Source organism: Anabrus simplex, chromosome 1 (genome assembly GCF_040414725.1).
Source record: "Anabrus simplex isolate iqAnaSimp1 chromosome 1, ASM4041472v1, whole genome shotgun sequence".
NCBI classification, from domain to species: Eukaryota; Metazoa; Arthropoda; class Insecta; order Orthoptera; family Tettigoniidae; genus Anabrus; species Anabrus simplex.
In genome coordinates, this window is record NC_090265.1 from 645,964,916 (window position 1) to 645,985,211 (window position 20,296).

Sequence of the window (20,296 nt, forward strand, 5' to 3'; positions counted from 1 at the left end):
GTACAGCTTCATCCATCGAGTTCATTCCCAAATTAGCCTTTATCTCCTCATTCCGAGTACCCTCCTGCCATTGTTGCCACCTGTTTGTACCAGCAATCATTCTTGCTACTTTCATGTCTTTTACTTCTAACTTATGAATAAGATATCCTTAGTCCACCCAGCTTTCGCTCCCGTAAAACAAAGTTGGTCTGAAAACAGACTGATGTAAAGATAGTTTCGTCTGGGAGCTCACTTCCTTCTTACAGAATACTGTTGATCGTAACTGGGAGCTCACTGCATTAGCTTATCATGTAAAAAAAGGTAAAATCTTACTTTTAAGAACTGCACTTTTTATACAATAGGGTTAGATACTTATAAACATAATTTCAACGAAATACTTTGGAAGCAAAAAACTTACAATTCATGTCTAAAACACTCATAATTACAAGTATGCCATTCAGTTCGGTGGCAAAAAGAACGACACTTTTTCTGAGGAATTTGGTAACCTTATATCTGGAATGTTCACTCACTGAAGACAATTTCTAAGTCTGTAGCATCTTAGTTGGCCTCTGAAACATATGTACTAAATGTACCACGACTGCAGGACATCCATTATATTGATGAAGATCAAAAGTAATATAGATGGAGACTAAAGCCTGCACCAAGCTGTCGATGTCGGGAAAGTCTCCATCGTTCCTTCCCCAGATGATCCAGAAATCCAGTGAGTGTGAGGAACTTTGGTTGCTTATATCCAGAAAGGTTATAATGAATGGCAGCGGACTGCGTTCCTTTTTTTTATTTATTCGATCGTTGTGGAACGTCAAATTGCAGAATCTCTTGTTGGAGAGAAGTATCAGACTCTGTACCCTGTACTTTATTGATAACTTTCAACGTCCATTTCCATATTAGAGCAGCATTTAAGCACGTAATAATCCGGTGAACTAAAGTGTCTGTAGAATCACATAGAGAGCATCTGTCATCCGCTAGCTGCTCATGTCTTTTCAGTTTTTCACCAGTAGGGATGATCTCATTTAGATAGCTGTATGCCGATACTCGCCATTCTATGGATAGCCATTGATTGCATGTATTTTTCCAGATTAGTTGCCAGTTCCTGGTGGGGTGTTTTAATTGAATGTTCGGCTCGAAGTTTCTATTTTGAAGCATGAAGTTATACAGCTTTTTAACTTGATAAAGGAGCCGTCTAAGACTTGGTTACGCGGAAGCTGTTCAATAATTGCTAGTGCTTTCTTGTAACAATATTTTAATTCACGGGTTCTTCAGAGATTGGGATCTTCTCTTAGTTGACTGAATTTACAATCGAAGGATTCTCCCCTCATATGCATTGCCTTGATGATGTGCTTGACGAAGAGGGAACTACATTTCAGTTCAACCACATACAGTCCCAATCCGCCAAGATGTTCCTTTAAATTGAACTGTTCTATTCGCCATTTGTACCGAAAGCCTTTCCAAAGATAGTAACCAATTGACATTTCTATGCGTTTCCAGATAGCATGCGGAGCAGGAAGTATTTGTGCGATGTACCATATTTTAGATAAGGCTTAAGTGTTAATAAATCAAGTTTTATGAACTAAATTTTGCCCTCGTGCGAGATTTTCTGCAAACTGGAAGCGAATACCGTTCAATGGAGCGTTTCAATTAAGTTATATTGTTTCGAATATGTTACTGCAGAATGTGATACCCAAAAGTTTGAAATTGTTGGTCGGGGGAAATACCGACCTCTTCTGCACGAATATTGCGTCGCTCAGCTCCTAGTAGGAGCATGGATGACTTTCCAAAGTTTACCTTAGCCCATGACGCAGTTGAAAATTCCACCAGCACACGACGCACGTCTGATAAGTCATCGCCATCGGTAGGAGTAACGTCAAATCATCTGCATAAGCACGCAACGTTAAGTGTTCCGTGTTTAGACGAAGGCCATTCAGAGTGCTGTCCAGTCTCCGGGTAAGTGGTTCCATGTTTAAGATAAAGATCAACATTGAGAGTGGACATTCTTGACGTACAGACTATTAATTGGAATTCGACCTAACAAGTGGCCGTTGATCAGCAGCCGTGATGTAGCCGAAAGGTACATGCGCTTCAAGGCCGTTACAAGTTGTTCAGGAAACCGAAGATGTAGGATTCTCCAAAGATAATTGTAAAAAATTCTGTCAAAGGCTTTGCTGAAATCTATGTTTGCAATTACAGCAGGATCTTTAGGAAAAAACAGAATAATAAACAATTAATATTGCCATTGATGCTTTCACACTGCATAAACCCAAAAGCCTATACAGTATCATGTCAATAAAGAAGTCACGGACTGCCAACAAATTATGCATAATAGTCCTACCTGGAACCCCACACGTTTGCCCAGCACCAATCAGTGTAGGGATAATCAGTGTATTATATTAGCTATCACGTTAGCAAATAATTTATAATCAGTTTTTAGTATCGTTATTGGTCTATAATCCGACACATATCGGCAGCTTGCTTTCTTCGGAATCATTACAATAATGCCTTCCGTAAATGCGGGCGTAAATCCTTCACGGAATCCGTAGTAAAGAACTTGGGTAAGATCATTTCCAATCATAGACCAGAAGCGTTTGTACCATTCATAAGGGAAGCCATCCATTCCTGGCGTCATATTAGGAGCAGATTTCTTGAGAACCTCTTCTAATTCCTCTTTGGTGATGGATCTCGTGAGGAAAGAAGATTCTTTTTCACCGACGTATGTCTCTACAAGGGAAAGTAAGTTTTCCACACCTATGTCAGACACGTCATCTTCTGCAAACATTTCGGGTAAGTATTGTTCACCCTCCCCTTAACAACTCATATTTAGAGTTAAGAACGTCCCCTCGAGAGTCTATCCACTGGTGTATAAATTATTGCTTAGCAGATTTACGCATCTTTGCTATGTGGTGTAGAGATAACATTTCCTTTTCTAAAAGGGAAGATCTTTTAATGTGTTGCTGAAGACGTTGTACATTTTGTCCTTTTAGTCGTAAGATGGTCTGTTTAATCGTCTTCATTTCATTGGCCACATTTTCTCCACGTTTTTCTTTGGAATGTAAATCGTACATTACCCACTCACAGAATTTTAAACTACAATGAAGTTTCAGCTGGTGTTCATAATCTATGTTCCTTGCAACTGATTTCACAGACAGTTTCAATTTCTTCATCCATCAGTCCATAACATTTGTATAATGCGAAAGACTGCTTTTGCACTGATTATACGTAACAATAAATCGCTGAACATCTTCCTCATTAATAAAAACATGTTCATTCATTTCCTAAATCCCACCTTCCTGGATGAGAAATGGGTAATCTGGCAAAATTCAACGTGAAGATTACACTATGATGATCGATGAAAGCAACTGGTACGACTCTGCAATATTCTACAATATTTGCCTTTGTTGCAGAGATATACGCTCTGTCTATCCCAGATTTTGTATCACCGCGGCAAAATGTATGTTCAGCACAAGGAATATAAAGTGTCTCCTGTACATCAGCCTACTGCATTATTTAATAGTAATAATAATGTTATTTGCTTAACGTCCACTAACTATTTTTACGGTTTTCGGAGACGCCGAGGTGCCGGAATTTTGTCCCACAGGAGTTATTTTACGTGCCAATAAATCTACCGATACGAGGCTAACGTATTTGAGCACCTTCAAATACCACAGGTCTGAGCTAGGATCGAACCTGCCAAGTTGGGGCCAGAAGGCCAGCGCCTCAACAGTCTGAGCCACTCAGCCCGGCACTGCCTTATTTGTACTAGCATTTGCAGATCTGGGCAGAAGTTAAAAACACCTGTTGAGTCACGTGGATGTAAAATGCAATTGAAGTCGCCCATCAGAAGAACAGCATTCGGTGTCGCTATATGTGGTAGGAACTTGGAAAAGATCATTTTGCAAGGCAAAATCGAAGGCAGTAGACCACGAGGAAGAACAGCAAGTAGATGCATAGATTAGGCAAAGAAGATCACTGGTCTACCACTTCAGATCATATTAAAGGAATGTGAAAACCGCTCGGGATGGAGACATCTCGCCAACGTTGCAACAATGATAGTGTTATGAGGTCACGACGCTCAGTAATGAGCATAACGACTAATGATGATGATATGTGGTAGAATGTCCTGAGTGAATGAATTCATTTTTTGTTTAAGCAGGGGACCAGATGGACTGTACACGTTAATGATCTTGATATTATTAAAGGAGGCTGATAATATTCTTCCCGAGAGGTCCATTGTAATGTCCGTTAGGTTAATCCCTTTCCTATACACAATAGCAGTTCCTCGAGCACTATCACCCATGTTCACTACATAATCATAATTAAGTAAATAGCTTAAATGACTGCTGTTCACTTCTTGAAACAAAAGAATGTCAATATCATACTCCTTTAAGAAACGTCCCAACAGACCTAACGTCGTGTCACTTCTCAGTTTATGTTAAGAGTGGCGAAGATCGTTAGAACTGAAGGCATAAAGAGAAGACAGACTAACGATAGAAACATGACATATATAAACATTTTGTTCGAATTCAAAAATGACCTTCTCCCGAACTATTATTTACGTGACTTAGGCTGGTATTCCTTCCGCTCAACAATTTTCCGAGGCGTACGCAAGCGAGGATCTCTACTACTTTTCACTGTCAACTCCGGTCGCTCCTCGTGGGAGATCGCCTCGCGTTGCACCTGTTGTGAATTCAAGTTATGCTTGCTTTGGTGGGGCTGTGATATATTATTGTTCTTGCTGTTCTACTACGTGAACAGTGTCCATCAGGTTCGAAATACGTATAGTATTCCCTTGGGAGGTAGGTGTACTAGGAGTGCATACAGGAAGATTGTTGCTGTCATGGATATCATCACTAGAGTGAAGAGGATCAGAAGTTGATTCTGTATCTATAAGTAATTGAGACATTCCCTAATCTTGCTTAGAGGTTGGGAGGGAAGTATCAGTATCCTCGGAATAAGGTGCACGGTCACCGGTGAGTTCACTTGTCGATGACAGAATGGAATTTTGGGAATGGGATACACTACTGTCTATTTCATCCGTTTAGTTGGCGTCAACCGTACGAACTTGTGTGTTGTTTGCGTTCCGCTCTTCGACGCGCTGAGTTGGTTTCGCTGTGTTGTCAGGCAAGGTCATTGGAGCTAACCCTCTTGGGTCACCTGTATCAGCTGCAGTGTTTACAAACCTCCTCTCGACTAACCTAGTCTGATGCAAGGGACATTCTGGTCGCGAATGAGTTGTGGAATTACAGGCTAAACATGTACGCACTTGTCTATCATAAATAATTTGGGCACGGTATCCTTCAATATAAATGAAGGATGGAAGACACCAACTAGAGTATGGTTCCAGTGTATGCGACCCTCACCAGGATTACTAGATTCGATAACTGGAAACAATCCCAAAGAAGAGCAGCTCGATTTGTTCTGGGTGATTTCCGACATAAGAGTAGCGTTACAAGGGCTGGGAAGAACTGAGAGAAAGAAGACGAGCTGCTCGACTAAGTGGTATGTTCCGAGCTGTCAGCGGAGAGACGGCGTCGAATGACATTAGTAGACGAATAAGTTTGAGTGGCGTCTTTAAAAGTAGGAAAGATCACAATATGAAGATAAAGTTGGAATTCAAGAGGACAAATTGGGGCAAATATTCATTTATAGGAAGGGGAGTTAGGGATTAGAATAACTTACCAAGGGAAATGTTCAATAAATTACCAATTTCTTTGAAATCATTTAAGAAAAGGCTAGGAAAACAACATATAGGGATTCTGCCACCTGGGCGACTGCCCTAAATGCAGATCAGTAATGATTGATTGATTGATTGATTATAATAATAATAATAATAATAATTTCGTGTGGCTATTTCTAGCCGGGTGCAGCCCTTGTAAGGCAGACCCTCCGATGAGGGTGGGTGGCATCTGTCATGTGTAGGTAAATGCGTGTTATTGTGGTGGAGGATCGTGTTATGTGTGGTGTGTGAGTTGCAGGAATGTTGGGAACAGCACAAACACCCAGTCCCCGAGCCATTGGAATTAACCAATGATGGTTAAAATCCCCGACCCGGCCGGGAATGGAACCCGGGACCCTCTGAACCGGAGGCCAGTACGCTGACCATTCAGCCAACGAGTCGGACGATTGATTGATTGATTGATTGATTGATTGATTGATTGATTGATTGATTGATTGATTGATTGATTGATTGATTGATTGATTGATTGATTGATTGATTGATTGATTGATTGATTGATTGATTGATTGATTGGAATAGATATTTTAATTTCCATTCTCAAAGCACGTATACCATTATGCACTCTGAAGGGATATTTCTGAGACCATTCCTCTCTCCTGTGATCGATAATTTTGCCGTATTTACTAAGCACCAAGTTAAAGTATTCTATTGGGACATTTAACACTCGAACCGTTTTCTGTACTGTTTCCTCATCACTGAGTTTAACCCTCCCCATCCAACCATCCTGTAATGTCATATTGTGTGTACCCTGATACTAGATATTACCTTGATGAAGGCGGCATTTTTTTAGGTTGTCCAGCTGAAATGTTTCTATCTGGTCCGCATTCTGTTTCAAGAAATGTTGGATCCATTCATGAATTTCCTTTGCCGATGGTCTGTTGTCTCGTTGAAAAGTACATATCAAGGTATTTTTCGTGTGAATTTTGTTACCATGTTTCTTTTCCGAGTAGTTACTCAATGACATCACTTGCATTAAAGTTAACTATCAAAACGATTAGGATTGTTTACGGCACTGTTATACTGTTCAGTACAACACACGCTGAGAACACTACACACACACGGAGCGCAGGCACGTTACCTTCCTCTCACCGCGTGTAGCGGCCGAATAGCTCTTCAGTTGCAGAATACAGAACTGCGCTACTTTTGGTGAAAAGGCTTGAAACACGTTTTACACGGGACAAAATACAGGTTTTGCAAACAATATTACTACGTTTTTGATTAAGTTTGGTGCTACAGAAAGCACATCTGGTATATTGTCGTTGCGCCCGCAAAAACTACTAATGTGGAATATTTTAGCCTCTCTGTGTGTCAATGCACGAGGATAATTCTTTCGTTTCCTTCTAGTATCAAAAATGTTATCAGTCATCGCCTTGTCAATATACGGGAGATTTCTCTATTCCCACCCTACTCTGGTTTTCGTGGTACTAACTACAACTGAACACGAACTCTGCATTGACTGTGTCGAGTCAGGAATTCTAACCAAGTCATAAAGATATAACAATGTGACCTTTATCATAGTCGCTCTGGCTGTCCCAATTACCACACTGAGCGGGGCAAACTCGTCTGCATAATGCCACCCTGACCAGGTGGTGCTAATATAATGTTATTGTGGCTCATCACTGCGTATAACCGCGACATAGCTGAATATAACCAACCGAGAGCAAGCAAGAAAGAAAGATAACTTGTACCAGTTACAGAGTGTTAGTATATATAAGTTATGCTAATACATACATATTGCGAAACATTTACCTATTTTTATTTGATTTATATAAAATTGTAATTTTGTTTGTACTCATCAAATCCGCCCCCTCCTTTCTCTCCTTCTCTCTCTCTTATCGTTCCCTTAGATCTGAGGATTGTGATCTCAGAGGAGGCTATTGTTGTCTTCATCTCTTGCGGTCCTCGGTCAAACATTACTGATCAGCATTTAGCGCAGTCGCCCATGTGGCAGATTCTCTATTTGTTGTTTTCCTAGCTTTTCTTTACATGATTGCAAATAAATTGGAAATTTATTGAATATCTCCCTTGGTAAGTTATTCCAATACCTAACTTCCCTTCTTACAAATGAATATTTGCCCCAATTTGTCTTCTTGAATTCAAACTTTATCTTCAAATTGTGATATTTCCTACTTTTAAAGACACCACTCAAACTTATTATAGCTCGTCTCCTTTCTCCCAATTCTTCCCAGCCCAAACTTTGCAACATTTTTGTAACGCTACTCCTTTGTCAGAAATCACCCAAAACAAATCGAGCTGCTCTTCTTTGGGATTTTTTGCAGTTATCGAATCTAGTAATCCTGGTGAGGGTCCCATACACTGGAACCATACTCTAGTTGGGGTCTTACCAGAGACTTATATGCCCCCTCCTTTACACCCTTACTACAAACCCTAAATAGCCTCGTAATCATGTACAGAGATCTGTACCCTTTATTTACATTTTCATGTATGTGATTACCCCAGTGAAGGTATTTCCTTATATTAAAGCCTAGGTACTTACAATGATTCCCAAAAAGAACTCTCACCCCATTAACGCAGTAATTAAAACTGAGAGGACTTTTCCTATTATTGAAACTCACATAACCTGAGTTTTAACACCGTTTATCATCATATTATTACAGTATCATCCATCTCACGACGTGCTGCAGCAAAGATATTCAACCCAGTTATATTCTTGATAATTTTCGACCATCGAGTGGTAACTCGTCCATGATCTCTCTTTTTGGGAACATTTCCGAGAATGGTAAGTTTTTCTATGCTGTCATTCCTACGTCGCATAGTGTGTTCAAAGAACTGTAAAACTCTTTGTTTACATATTGATGGTAATCTGATTCTGAGGTTGAGCTGGTTTATAATGAAATCATTGGTGCGAAATGCTATCCGAGGTATGCGTAACATTCTTCTCCAGCACCACATTTCAAAATAATAGTTTTTTTCTCCAGGTCTGGAGTACTAAGGGTCCATGCCTCGGCGCAATGTAGGAAAACTGAAAATACCACACTGGATACTACTCTCATTTTCAGTGGTAAAGTAATAGAGCGATCCGTTCCAAACTGGGATAAATTCGTCATTACATTTTTGGCCGTAGTGTTCTTATCTTAATCTCAGGAGCAGAGCTACCCGAACTGGAAAAGACTGAGGTATAGAATTTCTGAGACTTTTTCCAATTCCTTCAAGATGTCTGTGTTGGCTTATTTCTCTGAGCTACCAACAATCATTATTTTGGGCTTGTTCATGCCCATTCGTAGTCTCATTTGAGCACAGGCATTTTTGACGTGAGAAATTAGCTCTGCCATTCCCTTCTCATCACTAGCAATGAGTGCAGTCTCGTTTGTATAACGGAGGTTGGATATTTTCTTACCACCAAGATGAAATCCTCTATCCCATTCCTCAAATGCAGCTCTCATTATGTACTCGCGATAAACAATGAAGAGCACGAGAGACGGTATACAGCCCTGCCGGACACCTTTCTGGATCTTGAAATTCCCAGACAGTTTGCCATTTATTTTAACCATAGCTGAGTTGGCTTCATACAAATTCCTCATCAGCCAAACCAGATGTACATGCATGCATAGAAATGGTGTCCCGATATAAACAAAAGATGGCGTCCTCCCACCTCCTCGCTTGACGCAATGCTGCAGGTAGACAGCCCGCTACAAGACACTTGTGACTGAAATAGGCACAGTGATGAATGTAGACATATAGCAACACACACACACGCACACGCACACGCACACGCATTGTGCCTTCAGCACTGCCCGTTTACAACTTTCCCCTCCTTCTCGGGACTGGAGTGTCCTCCAACACTATCCCTTCACTCTCTCCCCTCCTTTTCAGTACTGAAGTGGGGCAGTGTTAATTGTTTATGTCGGGACACCATTTCTGTGCATGCGTTTACAGGAACACCCATTTCCAATGAAACTTGCAACTTTCCCCTTATACTACGTGTTTACCTCGGACAAGGAATACGAAAGTCGAAAGTAGGTTTAGATGTTCATCCACCCGTCCGTCACGACATCGTGGAAAAACTGCTTAACGGAATTTCTCGAAACTCACTACCGTTATTTAAGTTCAGGGATATCCGTAGTGTGCACTAAAATGGAAATAGAGATGTCCATATAGAGGAGGTGACTAAAACTTAAGAAGTATCAAAATTTACCAACGATAACAATGATATTTACTGTAAGATACAAAAGTTAAAAACTAGGAAAGCAGCTGGAACTGATAAGGTTTTTTGGGGATATAATAAAGACAATGGGTTGGGATGAAGTACTTATTTGATTATTGTTTGCATGAAGGAGCTATACCAAATGAAACGAGAGTTGCTATAGTAGCCCCTGTGTATAAAGGAAAGGATGATAGACATAAAGCTGAAAATTACAGGCCAGTAAGTTTGAAATGCGTTGCTTGTTAACTTTGGGAAAGCATTCTTTCTGATCATATTAGACATGTTTGCGAAATTAATAACAGGTTCTATAGAAGCAAGTTCGGGTTTAGGAAAGGTTATTCCACTGAAGCTCAACATGTAGGATTCCAGCAAGATATAGTACACATCTTGGATTCAGAAGGTCAAATGGACTGTATCGCGATTGTGCTATCTAAGGTATTTGATAGGGTAGATCATGGGAGACTACCGGCAAAAATGAGCGCAATTGGACTAGACAAAAGAGTGACTGAATGAGTGGCTATATTTCTGGAAAATACAACTCAGAGAATTAGAGTGGGTGAATCCATATCTGACCATGTAATAATTAAGAAGGGAATTCATCAAGGCAGTATTATTGGACCTTTATGTTTTCTTATATATATATAAATGATATGAGTAAAGAAGTGGAATCAGAGATAAGGCTCTTTACAATGATATTACTCTGTACAGAGTAATAAATAAGTTACAAGATTGTGAGCAACTGCAAAATGACTTCGGCAATGTTGTGAGATGGACAGCAGGGAATGGTATGATGATAAACGGGGTTAAAAGTCAGGTTGTGAGTTTCACTAATAGGAAAAGTCCTCTTGGTTTTAATTACTCCGTTGATGGGGTGAAAGTTTCTCATGGGGATCACTGTAAGTACCTAGGTGTTAATATAAGGAAATATCTTCATTGGAGTAATCACATAAATATGATTGTAAGTAAAGGGTACAGATCTCTGCACATGATTAAGAGGGTATTTATTGGTTGTTGTAAGGATGTAAAGGAGAGGGCATATGAGTCTCTGGTAAGACCCCAAATAGAATATGGTTTCAGTGTATGGCACCTTCCCCAGAATTACTTGATTCAAGAACTGGAAAAAATCCAAAGAAAAGCAGCTCGATTTGTTCTGGGTGATTTCCGACAAAAGAGTAGCATTAACAAAATGTTGCGAAGTTTGGGCTGGGAAGATTTTTGAGAATGGAGACGAGCTGCTCGACTAAGTGGTATTTTCCAAACTATCAGTGGAGAGATGGCGTGGAATGACATCAGTAGACGAATAAGTTTGAGTGGTGTCTTTAAAAGTAGGAAAGATCACAATATTAAGATAAAGCTGGAATTCAAGAGGACAAATTGGGGCAAATATTCGTTTTCAGGAAGGGGAGTTAGGGATTGGAATAACTTACTAAGGGAGATGTTCAATAAATTTCCAATTTCTTTGATATAATTTAAGAAAAGGCTAGGATAACAACAGATAGGGAATCTCCCACCTGGGCGACTGTCCTAAATGCAGATCAGAAGTGACAGATTGAGTGAGTGATTGATTGATTTATCTGTTGAATAAGGATTAACCTATACGTAAGTCAACACGCTGATGGCGGCAGATTACTTGAGCTGGGAATGCAGAGACGCCATTTTTGCTGTAGATGAGTACGAAACCACAGAGAAACAGTTCAACAAGGTGTCCTCTGATTCATGATTTCTCTGACTATCCGTGTTTACTTTACTGTGAAGTGGAGGTCAACCAGTCAGAGACGACCCGGGCTGAGTGGCTAAGACGGTTAAGGCGCTGGCCTTCTGGCCCCAACATGGCAGGTTCGATCCTGGCTCAGTCCGGTGGTATTTGAAGGTGCTCAAATACGACAGCCCCGTGTCGGTAGATTTACTGGCACGTTAAAGAACTCCTGCGGGACTAAATTCCGGCACCTCGGCGTCTCCGAAGACCTTAAAAAGTAGTTAGTGGGACGTAAAGCAAATAACATTTAAGTCAGAGACGACTTCTAAAAGAACAGAGCGGACAGCAACTATAGTGCGTAGTGTCATTTTCTGTACTTTTTACTAGAGGAAGAAGGCCATAGTATGAAATGAAATATAATTTGCAATCTTTTATGTTTGCTAGTTGCTTAACGTCGCACTGACACAGATAGGTCTTATGGCGGCGATGGGAGAGGAAATGGCTGGCACTGGGAAGGAAGCGGCCGTGGCCTTAATTAAGGTACAGCCCCAGCATTTGCCTGGTGTGAAAATGGGAAACCACGGAAAACCATCTTCAGGGCTGCCAACAGTGGGGTTCGAACCTACTTTAGCCCGAATGCTGGATAATGGTCGCACTTAAGCGACTGCAGCTATCGAGCTCTGTTTTCAATCTTTTATGTTTCGTGTGTTATTACCCTAAGACTTTCCCAAAGCCAAGAAACATCCGTGTCTGCAGCAGGCTGGAATACCACCTCATCACATTACCCAGAATCCCTGTGTGCGGCCTTTTGAATTGCAGACGTCAGTAGCGAATTCTGAATCGCATCAAAACCAGCTAGGAAAGATACGGAGACATTCTGCACAACTATGCGTAAAAAAATCTCGTCTTACTGTGACCGTGCAGAAGAGCAACAAATTGTACCCCATCTCCGCACTCAAGGGTACACTAGAACACCTCCACAGCGTATCCAATGAATCAGCTTCCACGCTATCTTAGTTAAATCCGTATATCTCAGTAGGCCTATGTTAGGAACTTTGGAAAGAGCACGTTTCCTTCTGTAGGCTATATATATTTTCAAATCTATACTGTAATTATTTTCCAATCATCGCTAAAATAAATAAATAAATAAATAAATAAATAAATAAATAAATAAATAAATAAATAAATAAATAAATAAATAAATAAATAAATAAATAAATAAATAAATAAATAAATAAATAAATAAATAAATCTCTTCATGTTGCATCCAACGAGTATATATGTGGGGTCACCCTTGCGGGCGACGATTGTTAACACTGAAGGTTGTTAGCCCTGAGGTATATTTCATCGGCCGCCACTAACGTGTGGAACAGCCGTGCCCTCTGCCCATTATAACGATGGACAGTAGATTGCCTTCTTCGCCAGCTCCACCGTAGCAAAGCCCATCTTCTCCGCCTTTACTGCCCAAAGGTCTTTCTAATGAATTTATGAGGCATTTCCTCCTCAAAGGCTTTATTAAGCCTCCTACGAGGCAACTCTTCCGCCCGAAGCTGATGGTTCTATCATAGGGTGTCGGGTTTGGTACTGGCCGCCCAGCTCTCGGCCAGACTTCTACTGTCACACACGGTAGTAGAAAGCGTACTGGGCCAAGAAAAAGCAGAAGACCATAGCTGAGAGAGAAGACGAGCCCCATGGTCCATAGTAGGCCAAAACGAACCAAAAATAAATAAATAAATAAATAAATAAATAAATAAATAAATAAATAAATAAATAAATAAATAAATAAATAAAGCGTACGAGAAATGATAACGGAGATATTAATTATTATAATATTTTTAACCAATTTGCAAATATCCCCGTAAATATCAGTTCTATATAAACGTGTACATACTAACTACAAAAAATCTAATTACCGAACAAATTATTATTTATGTCTGATACATTTTTACCATACCAAACCAAACCAAACCCCATGGCACTACAGCCCTTGAAGGGCCTTGGCTTACCAAGCGATCGCTGCTCAGCTCGAAAGTCTCCAGATTACGAGGTGTCGTGTGGTCAGCACGAAGAATGCTCTCGGCCGTTATTCTTCGCTTTCTAGAACGGTTTTTACGATACGGCTGGAGATTTTCACAAATTTAGATTTTTGAAACGAAGTCCATCAACGGCGAGCATGGCAAACATGACGTGGAAATATGGTTCACTCCTCATAGCAACGAACCAACTGGCGATGGTGGTGGTTGTAGTTATTGTCGTGATTCTTTTTAAGATTAAAAAGCACGCAGTCATTAGCTCCTATTCATCAAATGCCACCGAGCTAAGCCGGGATCGAACAAATCATCATCCTTGTTTTCTAATTTTATTGAGGTCAGCAACTTGTGGGAATATGACCCAGTTTTACGGCCGGGTGTTCTTCCTGCCGCCAATTCTATGCGCAGGGATGTATTAACTATTGCATGTTTCTATGGCGGTTGGAACTGTAGTGTATGTATTGAATGTAGATGAAGGGAAATATATTAAGACGACCACAAACGGCCAGACTCCGAGCCGGAGAAATTAACCACACGTAGTTGAAAATCATAGACCCGGCCACGAATCGAACACAGGGCCCTCTGAATCGAAGGCTAGTACGCTGAACAAGCAGCCAAAATGCCGGACATTATGAGTGATACATGAAAATGAAAATCCCCAGCCTGTTTCCAGTCATTCGTCCGGGTCAGCGATGGACTGAATGAAGCCCCCATCTAGCGGCGAGGATATGAACTGTGCCGTCTGCCGAAGCCTGTCGCACTCCTCTGGGGCAATGAATAGTGACTGACAGATGAAATGATATTGGAGAGTGTTGCTGGAATGAAAAATAACAGGGAAAACCGGAGTACCCGGAGAAAATCCTCTCCCACCTCCGCTTTGTCCAGCACAAATCTTACATGGTGTGACCGTGATTTAAACCACGGAACCCCGCGGTGAGAGGCCGGCGCGTTGCCGCCTGAGCCATGGAGACATCATGAATTATAAAAAAAAATATTGGCTTATGGTTGAAAACATCCTTTACTCAATGATTAGGTTGAGGCCTTCTGTTCAGAGGACCTCGCATTCGGTTCTTGACCAGGTCGAGGATATTGTTCACCTTTGGCTAATCCACTGGCTCGGGGTCGGAATATATGTGTCCGGGTTAATACGCTTCTCTTCATTCACACCCCACCACACCACACCACACCACACCACACCACACCGCACCGCACCACACCCAAAATTTGTAGGATTAGCGTCAGGAAGGGAATCCAGCCGCAAAAATGGGCTAGGTCAACATGTGTCTGTCACACATCGTATCAGCGATCTGACAAGCGTGTGTGAAAAAGCGGCAAACAAACAGAAACTTACGGTTGGAATTCTCCCAGCCGGAGAAATTAACCACACGCAGTTGAAAATCCTCGACCCGGCCTCGAATCGAATAATAATAATGAAGTTCGTAAATATCTAGAGAAGTCTAACATCCATGAATTTCAAATGGTCGACTCTAAATTTGGAAGGGTTTCAAGCCGAAAGAACTGCAAAGACGGAAAGAGCCTGGATATATGAACGGAAGAAACATCATAGCGCCCATCTGAAGGAGTAGTGGAGGAAGAGGAAACTTCAGACAAAGAAAAAATGAAACTGTAGCGTGATCCTTAGTGGTAAATTCACAAATAATAATAATAATAATAATAATAATAATAATAATAATAATAATAATAATAATAATAATAATAATAATAATAATAATAATAATTGTACCGGGCGGTACACCTCCACTCCGCTAATTTAAAATGTGCGCCTGTTGAAACTCCTCTGCTGGAGGAAGTCTGAACTTTATCTACGCTATTAATTCTCTACTTTCTCAGAAGATGTCACCACGTGGAAAATTTTGAGTTTTTGAACTGTGTCATTTTTGATGTGGTTTTGTTTCACTTGAAGTAAGAAGTGTGAACTTTCTCTTCTAGAGGACACTACTGAAGATCTACAATAGTGCAATCTAGTGCGGAGTCAAAGAACTATTTTTTTTGGAGAAAATTTAATTTCAAGAGTTTGTTCTTTGTTAAAGTTCTTTCTGTCATTGTTTAAGTTGGCAATATTTACCCCTTTCTTCCCCTTGTTATGTATGTATCCAATCCCGAATTTCTTCTATTAATTTCTGACCAATCTGGTGTATCTTCCCCCAACTTGTATCGGTTGCGGGGTCCTACCCAATAAAGAGTTTGTGGGAGGGTGTTTTCTTTCCCCTAACGCCTAGAACCTTCCGCGAGAGGATATAAACTGCTGATTTTCGGGTCTCCGGGCCACTTCTGTTCCATCTTTCAGTGTGTTAAGTACATAGCAGGGGGCGGGAAGCGCCTCTTTCTTCGGCAGCGGTCAACAACAAGGTAATGGCCGATTAATAACTTCTTTCTTTGCTAGCTCAGCAGTTTAACTTTCGGGGCGGGTTCTAAGCGTTCAACCATGTAACCTTTTCCTAAAATGTAACTACTCTTTTCATATATTCTCTTTTAAAAAGACATATCGGGATAGAGAGTGCTTAACCCTCTCGAGCTCCCACTCACAGCGTCTTGAGGTGAACTTATCTTTCTCAACCAATTCTTCCGTAATGTAATGTAAATTGCTATTAAGTCACCTCTGTAGTATGGGATTAGCCCTTGTATTAACGGCCTAGTGCCAAGTAGGTCTTAAGCAAAGTGTATTAGGAGTGCAAGTTCGCCTCCTCTCAAATTGTATTTTAGAGGTCATGCATTAACCTTCTTGTCATTTAACAGACCTCAGTAGGTTGGGTATTTTACCCCTGTGTATATGTCCTTTGAGGACAGCTTAAAAGTGGAGTTTGGAGTGGCCTATGATAGGCTTGTATTTTAAGGGGAAGTTGCCCTTTATTGAAAATTGTGTCTCTGCCTCAAGGAGGCTTTTGGGTGTAATTGGAAGCTTCTGGCATGTTTGGGGGTTTTCGGCCCCTTTGTTGTATGGTGTTCATTGTAAGGTTGGGCTCCTTGCTCAAGAATTATGTTTCTGACTTTTGAAGCCCCACACGGGGTACCTATGTAAATGTATTTTTCAATCGTGTTTCGGCTACTAAGTACCTGTTCTATTTGTTGTTACCTAATTTTGCAAAGAAAATATAACCTTGTTAAATTTTAAAATTAATTTCACTTTAGTAGCTTGAGACCTATTCACCACCCAGCACCTTCTTTCATGCATAACTACTACCAAAACACGGTAACAACAACAATAATAATAATAATAATAATAATAATAATAATAATAATAATAATAATAATAATAATAATAATAATAATAATAATAATAATAATAAGTATAGTAAAAATGGAAACCAAGCTGAACTTCTACACATATGCAACTGATAAGTCCGAGTTCAGCTACGTATCTGGTTTTCTTTATCAATAAATTGGCTCATTATTTTTTGCCAAACGACAAAAACACATACCTGTCACCAGCAGTACATTTTTCTGGGTATGTCGGAGTAAATACACAAATCTGTCCTGTGCATGACGTGTAAACAAAGGGGATATATCAGCAGCGGTTGAATGAACTCTATTGTCGTACTTTCTTCTGTGCTGACACACTTTGTTCGAGGATAGCCTATCATATCAGGTTTTTAAACCACTTTCAATCAAAATATGACAGATATGAAACTAACTTTTATAGTTATAATAGATTAATATTATTGCAGAAATGAACTTAAATGAAACCTCTGCATTGTTATTTGGCAAAACAATTTTTTAAAATTCCTGGCTTTCCGAGCCAAAGTTGGCAGGTTCGATCCTGGCTTCGTTCAGTGGTCTTTGAAGATGCCTAAATACGTCAGCCCCGTGTCTGCAGATTTATTGTTATCTAGAGGAAAAATTTCCGGTAACTTGGCGTCTCCAAAAATTGTAAAATTTGTTAGTGGGACATGAAGACAACAACATTATTATTCTTTAAAATTCTACTTGTGTACTATAATAAATATTCCCCAGTAGGATAAGCAGTACCGGTATCAACAAATAAAATTTTGGCTTTAATAATAATAATAATAATAATAATAATAATAATAATAATAATAATAATAATGGTGACGATGATGATGATAATTCACAGCCTGTTTCCGGTTTCAACCGGGTCAGGAATGGAATGAATGAGGCTCTCATAAAGCGCCGAGGATAGAAATCGTGCCGGCTGCCGAAACCTGTCGCACTCCTCTGGGGCGATGATTAATGGGTGACAGATGAAATGAAATATTGCAGAGTGTTGCTGGAATGAAAGATGAGAGGGAAAACTGGAATACCAGGAGAAAAACCTGTCCCACCTCCGCTTTGTCCAGCACAAATCTCACATGGTGTGACCGGCATTTGAACCACGGAACCCAGCGATGAGAGGCCAGCGTCCTGCCGCCTGAGCCACGGAGGAACCCAATAATAATAATAATAATAATAATAATAATAATAATAATAATAATAATAATAATAATAATAATAATAATAATAATAATAATAATAATACACAAAAGTACATACATTTCATTATAGATTGTTATGCCTTTCAGCGTTCGGTTTGCAAGCCTCTACATATAACTAGCTCTGTGACCTCGTTGAGTTCCATAATTCTTATCTTCAAATAATTCAAAACTGAGCCTAACCATTGTCGTATTGCTCTCCCTATACTTCTCTTACCCACCATGACTGAGCTTATCCTTCTCCATTCACCTCAAATGAGGTCGAGTTCATTCCTAACTTAACCTCTACCTCCTTATTCCGATTATCCCCTGCCATTGTTTCCACCTGTTTGTATCAGCGATCATTCCCGCTACATCTAACTTCTGAACAAGATATCGAGTCCACACAGCTTTCACTCTCGTACTGCATCTGCTAACATCTTTTTCCCTTGGTACTCTGGTATGCCTTCTCTAGATCTATGTAGCATTTTCCACTTACATGGATCATACCTAAAATCTGATCCTGACATATCCTCTGTGGTCTGGAACCACACTAGTTTTCCTTCAAATGACTCAGCCACTGATCGCAACCTCCCTTCCAAAATGCCACTGAACATTTTGCTTAGTATACTGATATATAGGTGAAATTACTGCTTTTGTCCAGTCAGAAGGTGCCTTATAAACATCCCGTAACTCTGTGAAGCTATGTCATCCCTGCATTCCCACTATATTTCACCATTTCAGGTGAATAAATAATAATAGGTCTAATAATAATAATTTGGTTTGACTTCTTCACAAAACTAAGTATGTCAAATACCAATTATCTCCAAACTCTGAAGTGAAAAGTTTTTCTTGTTGTTGTTGTTGCTCTTGCTGCTGAATATCACTTAAGTTACGGATTGCAAGCTTTCTGGCTGGGAATCCACTATACCTTTTGTAAAAGTTACTCCTGTATTAGGGCCTGGGGACATTTTTGCCTATTAACCGTGAGAACTATATAATTAGTTGGTATGCTGTATAACCTCGAGGTCGAATTTATGATTTTTATTTTCACGTCGAACAAAGTTGAATTTTTGAAGGCGAGGATATTCATAGTTTCACGATGTCGTTCAAGAAAGATGGAAATTGATCAAGAGCACGTGTGGAAACTAAGTGATCCAAATTAATGGTCATCTCACATGTAGACAAAGCGGTCAATTAACGAAGACTGAATCCTTGTGTGAAGTTCATTCATTGGTTGTTTTGGTTCTAGTATTTTGACGATAATGAATACTGTACTGTATTTCCTTGCTTCGTGTATTTAGTACATCCTTCGGCACCGTAGAGCTGAATGAAGCGGAATAATTATCCCTTTGCTTTATCGCGTAAAGCAACAACCTCTACCACCTCCAGAAAATCGTGTCAAAATGTACAAGTCCTGATGAATACTCTGAGAACGAAAATATAGTTTCTTTTCCTGTCAGACTAATAATAACCGTAACCCTTGAATAACTTTTCGATTTTCCTCATGGGGATTATCAGATTTGTTATTTCGCTGTGTTCAAGGAAGACACTGAAATATTATGCAGCATCACCTCGATCGACTTCGTCTCCGAATTCAAACCATTTCTGTTTTTTGTTGAAGTTTCAACATAGCATCAACATGTACACGCGTTTGTTGGCGCTGGCATGGGGATCAGTTGAGGTTGTAAAAGTAGCCTCAGCAAATGCCTGGTGTGAAAATATGAAAACCCACGGTAAACTCTCTTCAGGGCTGCCATCCGCGGGGTTTGACACTTCCATCTCCCGAAAGAATGTTGACTCTAATGGTTGGACTTATTTCTAATGATCAGGGTTCTTTTTAAAAAAAATAGGTATCCTCTTATCTGAAACTCGACTTAGAAGGAAAACTCAAATGTGTGGTTACTGATTAAGGAGGAGTGAAAATATTAGAAATGTCCTTACATCACAGCAACTTCCGTTTGCCAGTGCTGTAGTCATCCTACCTTCCCTCTTTAATCTTCGTGGTGATTACAAGATTTCTTCCTTTCAAATCTATAAATCATAGGTTTAAATAACTACAGTGGTGGACAAACCAGCTTGATAAACAGGAAATTGGAGTGAAGCTCTTGTAAGTAAGGCAATCAGATTCATTTGAGAGAATACAGGCTCACAGTCGCTGGTGGATGGATAGGTAGGCCTAGTCACTCTTTGCTATGTTCACAAGGGGAAGAAGGGGCGTTGGAATTTTCTCGTCCTAAAAATAATCCC